This window comes from Canis lupus, chromosome 15 (assembly GCF_003254725.2).
Source record: "Canis lupus dingo isolate Sandy chromosome 15, ASM325472v2, whole genome shotgun sequence".
Lineage (NCBI taxonomy): Eukaryota > Metazoa > Chordata > Mammalia > Carnivora > Canidae > Canis > Canis lupus.
Window position 1 is genome coordinate 51,759,351 of NC_064257.1, and position 16,991 is coordinate 51,776,341.

At 40.2% G+C, this 16,991-nt stretch overlaps 1 long non-coding RNA gene across 1 annotated transcript in view; it reads left to right on the top strand.

Annotated features, from left to right (window-relative positions):
- The first annotated feature begins 5,565 nt into the window (after window positions 1–5,565).
- The window catches only part of LOC118350691 (uncharacterized), a 233,844-nt gene continuing 222,418 nt past the window's right edge, over window positions 5,566–16,991 (top strand). Inside the window, exon 1 of the long non-coding RNA XR_004804953.2 lies at window positions 5,566–6,043. This is a non-coding gene — a long non-coding RNA (uncharacterized LOC118350691). The remainder of the gene's footprint in view (window positions 6,044–16,991) is intronic.

Here is a 16,991-nt window from a genome sequence, read left to right on the forward strand (position 1 = left end):
TAAATTTAAGAATTTCTAGATAAACTAATCAGGAACAGTTTTTCTCAAATCAAGCCAACCATCAAACTCCTTTGAAAAATAGTTTCCTCTCTGCTTTGAGAATAATCATTGATCGTTCATTTGTTGCTTTACTTGTGGGCAAATGAAAGCATATGAGGGGCAGGGAAGCCCATGGAATATGACCGTCTCATTGACATTGAAACCTGCAAGAGAGGTCTTGGGACTCTTGAGATTGCTCAGTCCTGGGCAGCGGATCACTTTCCCATTCCTTGGAGTGCTGGCCCCTAAAGCTGGGTGTGGTGAAGTGACCAACAAGAGAAGAATTTAAGGTCCCCTGGGATTTTATGGAGAGTGTGTTGGCTTTCTTGAGAACTCTCACAGCTTTAGCTCTTCTGACTTCTTGTAGGCTTGAAGTAGGGAGCAGGAGAGAGGTGCTGGTGTGGGTAGCACTAGGGCTAATGTCTTGGTGCTGATATCCTTGATGGGGGATAAAGTTCTTGTGAGTCTCTAGTTAGTGGTTCTTGACTAGTCCCCCGGCTGTAGCTTGTAACTGTTGTTTGCTAAAACTTCAGGGAAGGAAGAGTTCTCAGATGTTGAGGTGTCCTATTTAACTCTCCTGGGTTCTTAGGGCTATGCAGGCTCCCTTCTTTGCACTCCAAGTCTCTCATTTTTCCATCTGGTCCTAGCACTTCTTTCTCAACTCCTAGTCCTTAGGTCCTCTCCTTCTTGCTCAATCTATGGAATCCCAGGAAAGAACCTAATATCAAATATATACGTATTTTTGTTAGGGGGAGGTGGTAGATCTATTTAAAACTTAGATCTCATTGTGAAATAAAAATCTTTGCTTGCTACTAACCAAACCAGGTAGGAGGTATTTGGGGAGAGGAAGAGGCTTGTTTTGTCAATTTTGGCTGACTTTAGACTGTGTATATAATCTAAAAAGTTTCGTATGAGTTGTAAATCCCTAAAATATGGTTTTGTGAGGTGTTAGAGTTCCAATTGTAGTGCTAGATGAGCTGAGTTGGTGATTAATTGGAATTTTCCTACACAGAACAGAAAATCTTGTTACAACATTTCCTAATTAACAGTTTCTCTGTCTTATTCCTTTAATAGACTGGATACGCCTTGCTCAGAAGCTGCATCAATAGTTTGCTAAGGAAATTCAATCCCTTAATGCCATTTTCAAAGAATGTTTATTGATTAAGCCTGACTCACGTTCCAAAGAGTGCTAATTTGATAATGGGCTATCAAATTATGTCAGTCTTCGAAATGTTCTTTCGGATATTTGCATTAGTCTGTTAATCCTGCTCTTGTCTCCTGGAACTTCAATCCCAGCTTTATCTCAGATATGGACATTTGTTCATTCATTCAAGCATTTGCTATTTATTTGGTGTCAGTTTTACTAAGCTAAGTGAAATCCTAGAATTTCATAATTGTTGGTGACCTTAGTGGTTACCTAGTCCAAAGCAAGATAACCAGGATAACATACCTCACAATGCATGGAAAATGGCTTCCCTGCTCAAGAGAGGTGAGAAACCAAGAATAACTCTGTGTGCCAATTTCACAGACTGAGACACTTTTATAGTCTCCAAGAGCTATGGATATGCTGTTGTAGTTTAGTGCTTTTTGCTATTTGTGTTACAGTTAACAAGGTCAACCTTGCTGGGAAGTGTATAAGCAACCCAAGTGATCTTAGGAGCTGAGGGAAAGTGCTCTTTTCCTGCGTCTCCAAATTTGTCCCACCCTTGCTTACTGATGTCTAAGATTTCACTGATAGAAACTGAGGTCATTATGTATCTTAGGGATGTTTGAAAATCCTAAATACTCCAGAACGACAACATAGAGTCAAATCTAAAAAGGTGTTAATAACTGAAATCTTTCCCTTTTTAGAAAAGAAAGGGGCTTTTCTTTAGAAAAGAAATCTTTCCCTTTTTAGAAAAGAAATTATCAGTGTCGAGGGGACACTGATAATTTGGGTGAAAGTTCTACTCAGAAGGGAAAATAAAATTTTTGTTGCAGCCAGTTTTGTTCAAAAGCTACCGGCATACTGAAATGAATTGTAGTTAAACTTGTGTTAATACAGCTACATGCAGATTTTTGCATGCTTAAAATCCCCAGATCATTGTTTATTAGCATCATGAGCTAATATTTATACTGAGCATCAAGGGAATGCTTTAGAAAATACAAACATCCTATTTTATATATATATGGATTTGAATATTGAAAATGCTCTCTAGTAGAAATTCTCATTGTGTTTTTAAGTGCTTGTTAATATTACAATTTTAGGAACTATGGAAGATAGTCTTCTCCTTCAGTATTTGTAAAACACAAACTTTCTTCCTTGTAGCTTTCCTATTTCTAGAAACACACACACACACACACATGCACACACACACAATTAAGAAGCAATAATTCAGGATTTCTGAACATCTTTATTCAGACTATTTTCTTTCAAAATAATAAAATGTATTACACGTCCTTTTTAATGAAGAGAAAACAAACACTCTAAAAGATATAACATCTGCTGGAAATATAATCTAAATTGAAAACTTGTGCAGACATAAGGAACAAGGGAGAAAATATAGGGACAGGAAGTATGGTAAGATGTTAATGCTAAAAGCAGTTTTTAAAAACATCATGCATGATAGAAAGTGCATAGATGAAATTTTTTTGGAGCAAAACCCAAAACAAAATAAAAACCCTAATCTTATCCGAAGATTGACAGCAATGCTTATTTGCTCTGGGCATAATTAATCTTGTAATATATCCCCACTGATGTTTCAGATCTTAAGAGATGGAAAGACCATATGCACTGACCATCTGAGGATTTATACTTTGTTTCAGGAGCAATAACTCTTACCTAAATAATAAATCATGAATCCTTACAAGGGACTAAGAACTACTTCTTATTTCTTTTCAACATTAATCACCCAAGGGAAGGTTAATTTTGTGCTTTTGAGCTGATATACTATAGTTTCCTAAGTGATAAATACCACGCAATCCATTTGGTAAGAGAACTTTTGTCTGGTATGGGGAAGAGAAAACTAATTGGTCGAGAGCTATGTTACCTAGCAAGGGGAGGTGTTCTGAGGATCAAGTGGTATAAAAACATATTGAAAATTATAAAGCACATAAAGTATAAGGTGAAATTATGATGTCTGAGTGACTGTGCACAGGTTCAGTGAGATACAGTATTGCACACTCCTGCAAGCTCTGAGGCCAGTGCTGTGCGTGGGTGTCAGTCTGTTCTGTTACCAAAACAAGACACCATAGACTGGGTAGCTTAAACAGAAGACATTTATATCTCACAGTTCTGGAGGCCAGAAGTAGGATCAGGGTGCTGGCATGGTCAGTTTCTGATGAGGACCTTCATCCTGGTTATATTTTCACATGGCCTTCCACAGGATCCATCTCTCTGTCTCTCTCTCACTCTTTCTCTTTCTCTCTCTGAGAAGTTCATCTCACAAAGAGAGAGAGAAAGAGATATCTGGTGTCTTCTCTTCTATTTATAAAGACACTGATCCCATCAGGAAAGCCCCATCCTAATGACCTCATCTAACCCTAATTACCTCCCCACTTCCAAATACTATCACCTTTGGGATGGAGTTTCAACATACACATTTTTAAGGGAAACACACATTCAGTCCATAGTAGTGGGTAAATTGGGCAACCACTGGTGTGGTGTAATTTCAAACATGCTACAAGCTCTATCCAACTGAGATACTGGTTCTAGAAAGCTTCTGTTGAAAGACCTTCCCTACATGATAGAGGTAACAAATTAATTTATTTTATCAGATTAACCAACTTTCACCTACAAGAAAGCCACGCTGTGAGGAGAGGAGACACAGAACAGATAATTTTTGAAGGTGAGTGTGTGAGGGCAGGATGGAAAGTTCCAGACATAGTTTATTTTGGGCAACACAAGCCCTCAAAAGTGTCATGGGCAGCGTCATGGTGGGAGGTCTTGGTAATCAAGGAACAACACCAGCACCAGGGCCCCGTGTCACTTGTAGGGAATAGAGGACAGGAGAGGGAGTACGGAAAGAGGGGGACACACTTAAGCCATATGTTGCCTGTGATGCAGTGTAGCTGCAGACTAAGCCTATAGGCCTGACCTCAGTTCGTTGATCTCTGAGCATGTCCATTCTCATAAATGCACCTTTGTTTTCTGCCCAGTGCACAAACATCACGACCCGTGTCTGAGAATGTTGGGAATTTTATGAGGTCCATAAAGTTTTAGCTGTGGTCTAGTCCACTGAGGCCAAAATAAATAAATAGAGAGAGTGTAAGGGTAACAATTTTTTTTTAAACCTGGCTAAAAGAAAGAAAAACTACCGAAGCTCTAGAATAACTTAGTCACAGCGGCTTTAGAGGAGATTTCTCCTTACCAACTAAGATTTCTTTAAAGTGCAAGCTGAGAAACTGCAGGCAAAGATGCAGCCAACAAATTCACTTTTCAGATTTCTCTGAGAATATTCTGTTCTGTGGAGTTAGGTTGAGAGGTTCAAATAATTGACAACCAATTGGCCTTAAGCCTGAAGCTAACTAGGCAAAAGAAGTAAAATGCCTAGGCTTTTAAGAATTGGGCTCTTTGGGCAAATATTAATGATAGAATTAATTGCAATTTATAATAAACTTCTTAATGACTTTTTCTCTTTTCTATTTTCCTAAGGTTCAAAATCTGGATCATTCAAATTTCTTGAGCTAGCATCCGTAGTGTGCTATGATAGTATTAGTTATGATTACTCTTAAATACAAGTTTTTCAATGGCTACTATGTGCCACACACTTTTCTCAGAACCTGAAATGCATTAACTAAAGTACTTATCACTATGTGAAGTAGCTACTGGCACTTTCCATTTCAAAGATGAGAAAACGGAGACATAGATCAGTTAAGTAACTTGCCTTAGATCACACAGCCAGTAAGTTGAGAACATAGGATGTATACAGTATACATCTCAGTTCTTTGGGTCATGAAAAATTTAAGGTCATGACTTTCTATTACTCTCCTGACTCTGTGTGTCTTTCACTATCATCATTATTATTAATAACATTTTTGGGTGTTCAATATAGGTATTACGAATGCAGTTAATTATCAATGGACAAATCATAATGTTGAATAGAAAAAGCAAGGTTCAGAACAGTAGCAGAATATGATGCTCCCTGTGTGAAATATAATTATTCACATATAAAATACCATATAACATTTATATGATAAACTATGTCAGCCTCATGTGAATGGAGCTTCCTGGTCCATGGGGAGGGTGACTGGGATGGGGTGGTTGTAAGGATCTGGAAGCAATTTCTTGAAAGGGGGACATCTGTGAATTCTGAGTGATATGACCCTTCCTTATATTTTTCGCATTTTTAAATTTCTAAAAATATGATAAAAAAGAATATTTATGGGAGACACTGATTCCCATGCTGAAGATGGCTTCATTTTAGCTGGGAGTCAGGACATGCAGATAAAGGGGAGACTGATAAGACAGGGTGTAAATCAGGACTGTGGCATGTAAGACTGGTTGCTCAAGGTCAGTAGAAGAGGAAAAAGCTTCATGGGGGAGGGGAGATGTGGGCTGAGTGCTGAAGGTTTAACCTAGGGAAGTGGAGAGAAGGGAATCCCCCGGGGGCTGGGCCTGGGTTGGGATCTGCAGAAGCAGAGGAGGAATAGTTGAGTTTAAGTGCAGGACATTGGTTGGAGGTCAGCATCTGTAGAAATAAGAGGAAGATGTGTACTGGGCAAAGGGAGAGCCCCATCAGTGATGTGAGCCTGGCAATGTGGAGGCCGACCCAGCGGGGAGCCCTGGAGGGAATGGCGTCCGCTGGAGTTATCCCAGGGCAGGCTGATGTGCTGGCCTTTCTTCTCCGACTCACCCCTGGCATAGGCTGCCTGGGATAAAAGCAGACCATAGGCAGGGCAGTTCTACAGCTGATGGACACTGAGGGGGCTAGAGGCTGTCTGCAGACCACTCTTCCCCATGGCTGAGAAGCAAGTCCTTCCTTGAAGAGGGACCTTAGTGACAGATCTCCATGTCCGTCAAGATGTGAGTAATAATAGTACCTACCTTATAAGGACATGATGAGGATTAAGTGAGTTATTATATGGAGGATCTTAGAAGAGTGTTTGCTGCTATTATTGCATGTGTGGGTATGTGAACATGAGTGCAATGATCCTTTGCCATGGCTAGAATCTTGGAGAATGATTTCTGAGTGTAATTAGCTAAAGTGAATGCTTCTACAGCTCATTTGCTCTCTATCATTGCAAATTGTCTTGCATAGAGTCATGGGTTACTTTATACATTAGGTAGTTTAGATGGTTTTGACTTTGTTGTGTTCTGGACGTTATGGGAGTTACAAAGCCTTTGAATCACCCCAGACAGCCATAGTATAAAACTTGGCCCGTTTTACCTATTAGGTGTTAAAATATAAACAGAACAGAAAGAGGCAAGCAGAGCTAATGGAGGATGTGGCTCAGGCTGGAGCCTCAAGGTTGATAAAATGTAAAAGAGAGCACACAGACCACTGTTTCCAGAGGCCTAGATTCAGACTCTGGGAGAACAGACTCTGGCCTTAGTCTAGCAGCATGAGATTTGTGGCACATGGAAGGCTTAGCCTAGTTCTCTAGACTACTGGCTTCTAAAATTCCAGATTCTGATTTTAGCCCCACTGAGTTTGTCTCAAATGTTATATGCTTCAGAAGCAAAGACCTTTGTCCTTTGAAATAGTCTTGGGTTGATTTTCAGATTGAATTGGGTAGCGAAGAGCTCACTTAAAGAGCAGAGAAGAAAAATGTTTGCCTCCTGAGAAATAGTGATGGGCACCAGGAAGTATTTATTTAAAGAATGAATCTAGGGCCCAAAGTCTTGACTTCTGAGGAGCTCACAGTCTGAAGAAAAGAGACCACAAACTCCAAGAAAAATGTGTGTGTGTGTGTGTGTGTGTGTGTGTGTGTGTATGTGGTGTATAACTATGAACTTGCATATGAACTCTGAGGGCTAGAGGTCTACCTCATGGCTAGAAGAGCTAATGAATATGGTGTTATTGGAAGTGGGACCTGGAGGTATAAGTCTGGGAAGAAATGAGCAAAATAAACATTTAGAAGAATGCTTTGAAGGAGGGAAGACCATACTTGTTGGAAAAGAGGAATCCTTTGAGGATTCAAATTGTGAGTTTCATACAATAATCATGTATCTTTCACTCTGGTAATCTTAGGACTTTGCATAGCATCTGGCACCCATAGATCTGGCAACACAAATATTGGTTAAACTGAGGATAATCAGTCAGGCTGCCATGTGGGGGATAGTTTGGAATGGGTGAGAACAAAGACAAGAGGGAAGATGTGACCATGAGTAAGAGATGAGGGTCTAGAGTGGGCATGATGGGCAATGGGAATGGATAAAGAAAGTCTCAGGCATGTTGTAGATCTCTGTTTTGCAATCAAGGTCTATAGACTTACTCTTAGGGTCAGCAAGCTCTCACTAAGAATTTGAAAATGCTCCCTTTTCTTTTTGATTATAACTGAACCCTGCCATGTGATTTAGGTGTTGTGTTTTCTTTGCATTTGTGGTTGAATGTTGGCACCACATAATTACCAAAATGATAGCATTTAACTTTTAAATATGCTGGTAAGCATGTCTGGCTGCTGTTAGGTTGGCAACTTCTAATGTGAAAATCATAATAACCATTCCTCACTCACTGTTATTCAGTGGAAGTTTTATTTATCCGGGAGTATAAACACTGGAAGTGCCCAAAGAACAAAATTGTCCTAAATGATTTTAAAATAATGGTAAGAAAATATCTTTATGGCAATAAAGAATGATTAGCTCTAGTGTGTTTGCTCTAATGAATGGCCTGAGAATTCAGAGGTCCAGGTAGCATGGAGCAAAAAGGATATGTGAATGGCCATAAATGGTTACTGTGGGATCATCACTGTTCTCTCTCACTCCCTCCCCATTCTCTCTCTCTCTCTCTCTCTCTCTCTCTCTCTCTCTCTCTCTCTCTCCTTCTCTCTCGCTGTTGCTAATAAGATGGAGTTGTAGTGGTTCTGGGTTGTTCATGTTTTGGCAGGTAACAACTGAGCTAAAGTGTTAAAGTATTCAGTTGAACTTGGACAAATGTTTTATGTATTTCATTTATTAATCTAAATACTGGAAAGAAAGAACAAGAGGATGCATTCATGAAAAACTGAGGTGGAGCAAGTGTTGCTCCACGCTAGTATGTTTTTGGGTTTAAGGCTCTGGAAATGTAGAGAATCTTAATCAAGCTATACATCTGGGCATACCAACAGAAAAGAAAACCCAGGCTACAAATGTCAAATAATTTTAATCCATTCAAAGACAAAATAACTTGTTTGTGGTGAAATCTGCACTTGAAAGGAGCTTCCATGGGCAAGATTTGGGTTTCTTAAAATATTTACTATATTGACATGTTGATTTGATACGCAAGAAAGTGGAATGGTGTGGCGGAGTCATGTACTGTTGAATTCTTAAGGCTTGTGAGAAAAGATGAAGGTAGGCTCAGTATGCAAATAATGCAATTATGCCTAATGATGTCATAGTTTACTATATGGAGGATGTTCGTAATTGTTAAAATAGAGGGAAAAGATTGAAGAATTGGTCATCACATGGTGCACAGAGGCATAGATGCTAGGCTCAAATGATGTCACCCAGTAGCAGTTAGTCACATACAGTCATATCGTGACTGGAGTTTGATTTTAGCATATTGCTAATATCTGGTTCTTCCCATTCAGTTGCCATTATAACTGAATTGCAATCCATCAGGGCAGGTATTTTTGCCAGTTTGATTTATGCGGTGTCTATAGCCCTTCTTTCAGTGCATGACAAATAATAGGCACTCAATAAAAATCTTTTGGAATCATTACATTTAAATTTTATTGGTTTTATACTTTTGTTGTATGAATTTGTAGATTTGTTTTTGTTTTATGAATGCCTAAGAATCTTACGTCAAGGAACTATGAACCTAGTTCTGTGTCGTGCACATTTTTAAAAAAGATTTCATGTATTCACTCATGAGAAACAGAGAGACAGAGAGAGGCAGAGACACAGGCAGAGGGAGAAGCAGGCTCCATGCAGGGATCCTGACGCGGGACTCGATCCCGGGACTCCAGGATCACGCCCTGGGCCGAAGGCAGGCACCAAACCACTGAACCACCCAGGGATTCCTGTGTTGTGCACATTTAAATAAGATTAAAAATAGTTAAATTCAACACTGGGAGTCTTTTATTTTATAGGTTCCTACACCTTCCTCCAGTTTGTTCAACACTGTGATAGAGTAGGAGTCATCAAGTCACAAACTTTGTTTTGTGTGTTACAGAAAAGGAAGTAGAAAATGGAACAAAGTAAAGAGAAAAGGAAAGAGATTAGAGCTGAAAGTAAGATTATGAATCTCATGGATTAGCAGGAGAATGACACCATTACTGCTGCAGTGTTGAATAATGACACCCCATAAAAACATGTGCACCTTATTTGGGCCTTATTTGGAATATGGGCCTTTATTAATGTAATTAAGGTAAGGACCTCAAGATGAGGTCATTCTGGATCAGAGTGGGCCCTAAATCCCATGATGGGCATTCTTATAAAAGATGGAAAAGGCAAAGATACACGGCTGCACAGAGGGGAAGGCCATGTGCAGGAGGCAGGAGTTCAAGGGATGCACATACAAGCCAAGAAACACCAGGAGTTGTGGGCAGCCACTAGGAGTGAGGAGAGAGGCCTGGAACAGATTCTTGCTCAACCCTGCTGACACTTTAATTTCAGACTTCTGGCCTCCAGAACTGTGAGAGAATAAATATCTGTTGTTTTAAGCCACCCAGTTTGTGGTAGGTTTTTACAGGAGCCCTAGGAGACTGACACAACAGTGTGATGTCAAGATAAATAAAATACATCTTTAGAACTGATGAGACATTTAAAAAGTATTTTAAATATTATGTTTTCTTATAGTTTTTCCCCCCTAAGTTTCTGCTAATAATGTGTCTTCTAACTGGGTTAACATTTGAGAGAATGGGAAGCTCAACTGAAAGTTTTTTTTTTTTTTTTTTTGAGACAGAGAGAATATGCATGAGCAGGGAGAGGGGCAGAGGGAGAAGCAGACTCCCCACTGAGCAGGAAGCTGTGATGCAGGGCTTGACCCTGGGATCATGACCTGAGCCACCAAGGTGCCCCAAGACTTTTTTTTAAGGCTTTTTTTTATATTAAAAAAAAAAGTTTATTTATGAGAGAGAGCACACATAAGGGAAGGGAAGGGAAGGGAAAGAAGTGAGAGAGAGAGAGAAAGAGGGAGAAGCAGACTCCCCACTGAGCAGGAAACCTGATGGAGGACTTGATCCCAGGACCCTGAGATCATGACCTGAGCCAAAGATAGACACGTAACTGACTGAGCCACCCAGGTGCTCTTCAACTGAAAGACTTTTAAAAACCACCCTACCCTCACAACATTATGTTCACAAAACAGTGAAACAATTTTTTTTCTTTTTTTTTGCATTTAGAGCTTTTATCTTTGACTTGTGCCTTGGTTGTCATCACATAATCTGCCCTCCTTCATAGTGAACACACATCTGTTTGTATGTGCACACATTCTTTTGTGTGTGTGTGTGACAATTAAAATTTTTTTTATTGGAGTTCAATTTGCCAACATATAGCATAATACCCAGTGCTCATCCCTCCAAGTGCCCCCCCCAATGCCTATCACCCAGTCACCCCAACCCCCCGCCCACCTTCTCTTCCACTGCCCCTTGTTCATTTCCCAGATTTAGGTGTCTCTCATGTTTTGGTGTGCACGCATTCTAATCAGGACTTGACTTTCGTTGTTCCTCTCTCACCTAAGATAAAGAAATGCCAGAAATAAGAGGTGACTAGCTTGCTAAGAAAGATATTCCAAATAATTGTTACTAATATTAAGAGCTAATGCCAGGCTGAGGACCTGGGGTCCCTCATTGACTGATATTATAATCTGTCTGGGCTTAATCATTGTCACATTTTCATGTGTTGTCCTATAATCATTAATCTCCTTCTTTGTGTAAGGGATACTTTTCAGTGTGGCTGTCCAGAAGTTTAAGAGGAAAACTACTTTTTTTAATAGGTAGTTTAAAACCCCAATTTAAAAATATTTCCATATATTCACCGAATACAGAAAATATCAAATAATCATTGAATAAGTGCCACAACCATGAGGTTTCATTCCTGGCAGGAAGATACATAAATTAGATCAGCATGGGCCCTGCAATCTGCTCTTGAGAAACCTGTGCATTCCTTTCCTGTCACAACGGCTAGAAAAGGCACTTTATATTCAACATCCCAAATAGAGCCTTGGGTTTAGAAATGCTAGCATTTTCATCTGCTTAAATCAGAGTGGGCTCTGAAGGGTGGGGAGGGGGTATTATTTTTCATTTCAACGATTCAAAAGAATTAGCTTTCCAGAAGAACTTTTGTTCCTGTAATAAACCTAACTAGATCTACTTATGCACTCAAAATAAATAAATAAATAAATAAAGGAAGAAGAAGAGAAAATATGGAAGAGCCAAGAATCTGTCAGCTCCAAAATAGTGGTTGACCAAGCTCTGGCGTTGAACTCTTGTAAGATTTCTGCAGAGCCAGAGGACTTTCAGAGAAGTGGAGAGTCTTATAAGAAGCAACCCTGATGCAAAAAATCTAAGTCTGACTAGTGCTGCTAATGTGCTCTGCAGCCAGGGAAGAAACGGTTCATCTCTGAACTTCGCTTATTGGTTAGGATATTTTACAAAGCAAAACTGCTGTCTCCCCCTCCCAGGGGAGATGGGAATTGTCTCAGCATGAGAATGCCCTCAGTGGAGAAGTAGTTTGAATGATGTGTATTCCTGAAAGTTGGGTGTAAGTTAACTTTAAAAATTGAATGAAGCTTTCTCCCCTAGCTTTATTGAGATATGATTGACATATAACATTGTGTAAGTTAGGTGTACAAGGTGATGATTTAATATATGTATATTGTGATGTAAAAACCACAAGAAGGGCTTTTAATGCATCCATCACTTCACTCAGTTACCTTTTGTGTGTGTGTGGTGAGAACATTCAAGATCTGCTCTCTTAGCAACTTGCAAGTATATATATATATAATACATTACTGTAAACTACGCTGAACATGCTGTACATCACATCCCCAGAACTTATTGATCTTATAACTCTGATCAACATCTTTCCTCATACCCCAATCCTTGGCAACCACAAGTCTCTTCTCTGCTTCTATGAGCTTGGCTTTTTTTTTTTTTTTAATTTTTTTTTTTTTTTAGATTTTATATGCAAGTGTTATCATGTGGTACTTGTTTTTCTCTGACTTCGTTCACTCAGCATCATGTCTTCAAGGTCATCCATGTTGTTGACAATGGCAGGATTTCCTTCTATTTATGACTGAATAATATTACACTGTAACACTGAGCTAGGTTTTAAATACATTGGTGGATTTGACTAACTTTTGTGTTATGTTTCCATACATTGGTTTTACCCACAGCGAAGCCCCCCAGATCAGGGAGCAAAGGGACAGGGGCCCCTTAATGGAGACACCAGATGCTGTGGAGATAGTTCCATGTGGGCATCAATTGTTCCTTCCTCACTTACTAGCACCTTGACCCCAGGTCAGAAAAGATTGAACTGTCTATTTCCTATGGGCCGGAAGCCTGATGTGCTTCCTGGTCCCAGGGAGGTCCTCTTTATGAAGACCAACAGCTAATTCTTATCTCTCCATATCCCCTAACCCTTCAGTGTTCCCATTTGTCATCTAGGTTCCTTTGTCACAGCATGTTTAAATATTCCTTTGTTTCTAGATCCAGTTAAGATTTGGTTTGGGTATAAGTAATAGAGGCCTGAAATAGTGGCAGCTTAAGCAAAGTAGGAATTTATTTCTCTGTAGCAGATGTCTGAAGATACACAGTGCAGATGGCTGCTCTGCTCGTGAATCCATAGGGACTGAGGCAAACTTCCTTTTGTTCCTCCATCATGCACCTTTCTTTTTCTTTTTTTAAGATTTTATTTATTTATTCATGAGAGACACAGGGAGAGAGAGAAGCAGAGGGAGAAGCAGGCTCCATGCAGGGAGCCCGACGTGGGACTTGATCTCGGGTCTCCAGGATCACACCCTGGGCCGAAGGCAGGCACTTAACCACTGGGCTACCCAGGGATCCCATCATCATGCACCTTTCTATTCCAAGTTACTTCATGATCCATGATGGTGCTCTAGCTCCAGCTAGCATGTCTCTGTTCTGACTAACAGAAATGAAGGAGGAATAAAGGAAAAAGTGGGCAAAGGCCATTCCCTACTATCTTTTCATAAAGCATAAAAACATTTCATTTTACTCCTCATTGTCCAGGACTTAGGCACATGATCACTCCTAACTATAAGAAAGGTTGAGGTATTTCTACCTTACAATACTCTGGAAGAGGGAAATGGATATTGGAGATGACCTGTACCCCCAGCTCTGCCTTAAGAGTTATTTCAATTACTGCCCATATGTACAGATGTTTTCCACCCCAAGAGTTGCTTGTTTTCCAAACGTATCACTATCTGCAAAGCCTGCTCTTCTTGACTCTCACGTGGGCAGAGAGGCAGAATGCTACGAACCATAGCCCACCGCCCCTTACCCCCTGAACCAAATGCAGCAGAGGAAGAGTGGCTCTTCAAGGAACAGGCGGTCTACTAAAAGAAGGGGAGACAAAATCCTGGGCCGACCAAAGCAACCTATATCAACTACATTCTTGCAACTTGTTGAGGGGGAAATGTTTTCAAGAGAACCCATGGATAAAAAGAAAAGAAACAACAGCAACAATGAAGGCCAGTGGAACCATCTTACAAGCCCGATTCTGGCCTCTGATTGCATGACTGGCTCAGAGCTGGGCCTTTGAGTGGGATGTTTCTAAGTACGTTGGGCAAGAAGTCCTCACTTACACTGTGGGTGCTACACTGGAATCACATAAGCCAGAGGCTACTTACAGCCATGCATGCCCCCTGGTCCCTTAACAACACACACATGAGAGAGAGAGAGAGAGAGAGAGAGAGAGAGACATTGAGGGATTCAGAAAAGGCCCATCTTCAATGATAGAACAGAAGATAATATGGCCAATAGACTGAGGAAGTCTGAACTGAGAAATAGAGTAAGAGAATGAGCTTTGATGACATATCTTGAGTCCTCTGGAGTCCTTGAGACCAATTTTACCCTGACTTTTATATCTAAGTAGGTCTTTCTTCTGCTTAAACTTGAGTTGGATTTCTGTCATTGCAACGGAGGGATGTGTGACAAATGTATGTCTCTCCTTGAAAATCCATGAAAAGTGGTGTTCGTAGACCTGGCTGCGATTCTGAGCTGTCAAAGCACTTTGATTTTAAAACTAAGATTAAAAAACATACAAAATTAAATCATTGTATATGTACTAACTAAAATTTATATTTTAAAATGTCAGCATAACAGAAGTTCAAAGTGAGGAGTATGGATTCGGAGTGCCCAAATCTGGGTCCCCCATTTAGCATATGATTTTTGCGAACTTAATCTATCAGTCTCAGAGGGATACTAGTAAACTCATCTCACAGAAGTGTTCTGAGGTTCAATAAAAGAGTTAATATTTGGTAAAGCACCTCAAATAATGTTTAGCCTGCAGCATGTACTTCCTAGGTATTGCGCTATTCTGGATCCTTTTGTAAATTACTAAGATTTTTTTTCTTTGGCGTTTCAGGTACAGATGTTTGAATTAATTTTACTCCTCTGTTCATGGAAAAGTTAATAAGCATTTTGTAAAGCAACTACTCTATAATTCATAAACTTCATATTGCCACAGACTAAGATTGCTTCAAACAAGGTAAATCTACATAGAATTAAAATATGACACAGTTTCTGTGACAGTTATCTGCTATAGAATTCTCCACATAAATCCAGTACTAGGATGGGATATAGCTTTTGCAAACTCTCTGCTCTGTCACTGCAATTACCTTGTCTCTCGGTAATATTTTCTGGAGACTATTATTTGAAAAGTTGGGGCTCAGAAGTGTTATGTGCCACACCTGGTACCATAACCAGAGCAGGCCTGTTGCCTTAGAATCACAAAGGCAGCCGACTGTGGGGACAGTCCACAGAGCTTCAGAAATCACAAAGTATCAGGATTCCAAATCTGTAAAAGAGCTGGACCCTAGTGAGTAGGTGTGAAGAATTAGGTTACATTAATGAAATGTGCATCTGAACAACTGACACTTCCTGAATCCATGGAAGATGATGTTGACAGTGTGCTATGTCCTCGAATTAAACATCATCTGGCGATGTTTTGTGAAGGAACACCAGCTCTCGGTTATATAGGTGTAAAGGTCTTGGTACTCTTCAAAGGGAAGATAGTACAGAAATGCATGTTTAGATGTTAATGCTTCTGCGGACCTTCATTTAAATATTCAAATAAACACTCTCTCTCCTCCAGGCCAGGCTGGCACCTGCCTTATCACGAGGAAAGGATTGCCTTGGCCCAGGAGACTCTCTTGCAACTTCCCAAGGCTGCTTGTTTTCAGCTATAAGAAATGTTTTTCTGGTTCTGACCTTATGTAGATAGATGCTTTCTTCCAAAGCCAAATCACAGAATGCTAGAGCCTGAGGTGACTGTAGAGATCCTCTTCACCTCTGCTTTATTTTATAGATCAGAGAACAGGGGCCCAGAAAGCAAGAACCTGTCCAAGGTGGTGCAGCCAACAGCAAGGTTGGGATGAGGATCCGGACTATGTCCTGAAGGATTTCCAATCATTATTCCCCCCCCCCCCAATCACTATTAATATTAAAGCAGAAAGTCAGTTTTTCTCTGTGAATTGATGTGCATGTGACATATTACCATTCCACTGAATCAGTAAATCCAAGGGACAGCTAACCAGGAATTTGAGCCAGCAGGGACAATTCAACAGCACAACTCCAGGACAGAGCTGCTCCTTTGGACCTGACACTCCAGTGCTAGCTACATAACTGACATGGTAGTCTGACTGTCACTACTGTGAGGAAATCTTTGCAAAGAATGGCTAACTGGGAATTGTCATGCTTGTCATCAGAACAGAAGGTAAAGTATTTCATTAGGTAAACCCAGCCTGCTTCTAGTACCCTGCAGTGTACATAAAAATCAGTGGTTGGTTACTTGCTTGTGACAAATAGTTCTAGGCAGGAAAATGCTATTTATATAGTTGGCATCTAGTCTAGATTGTATTTCCACACCTAAATGTATTCTCAAAGCTAATAATATGTTGCTCATGATTGCTGCAGAGCTGATGGCGCTGCCAACTTTTAATCTTTAAAACTATTCCTATCATAAGCTTGTTGGCTCTTAACTACAGCGCAAGCTGGGATCTTGTTACCAGCTGGTATTCTAAAGGAAATGTAGCTGAGGTGAAAGAGAAGGTGTAAATCAAGAAAATAATTGTGATCTGAATTTTATCTTGTTCAGAACTTGGGCAAACATTCGTAAGGAAAGTGGAAGTTCTCTGATAATAGTTGTTATTGGAAATGGCTTTTAAAAGGCAAAAGCTTGATTATTAAATGATTCTGACCTACATTTCCTTATTTTTCTACACATCCATAGTTATTCTTTAGTTTCTTTCTATCCTTGTCTCCCTTTCTCTTTTCTTTAGTCCTTCCAAATCTCCTTTTACATTCTTGAGATTAGAATTCAGGGTAGGGCAAATGTTCCCAGGGCTTCCACCATGAGGCGTTATCACATCAGTTCTGTGCCTGAGTGGGTTTCCCACTTTCCTGGATGGCCCAGATCTGCTGCTGTAGGAGACATGAGGGATGTAGGGCGGTTCTGGGAGGCAGTTCTTTAATCCTATCCTGGGACCTTTGGGGGTCCAACTGAGACCACCAACAGTGGCTTTGGGAGGTGGTTGTGTACAAGAAAGACTGCATGGTCTAGTGGGTGGAAAGAACATTGCGCTCAGGACAAGGTCAACTGGGTTGTGATATTCTTTTCTGTGTGGTCCCGGGAAGATCATTTAATT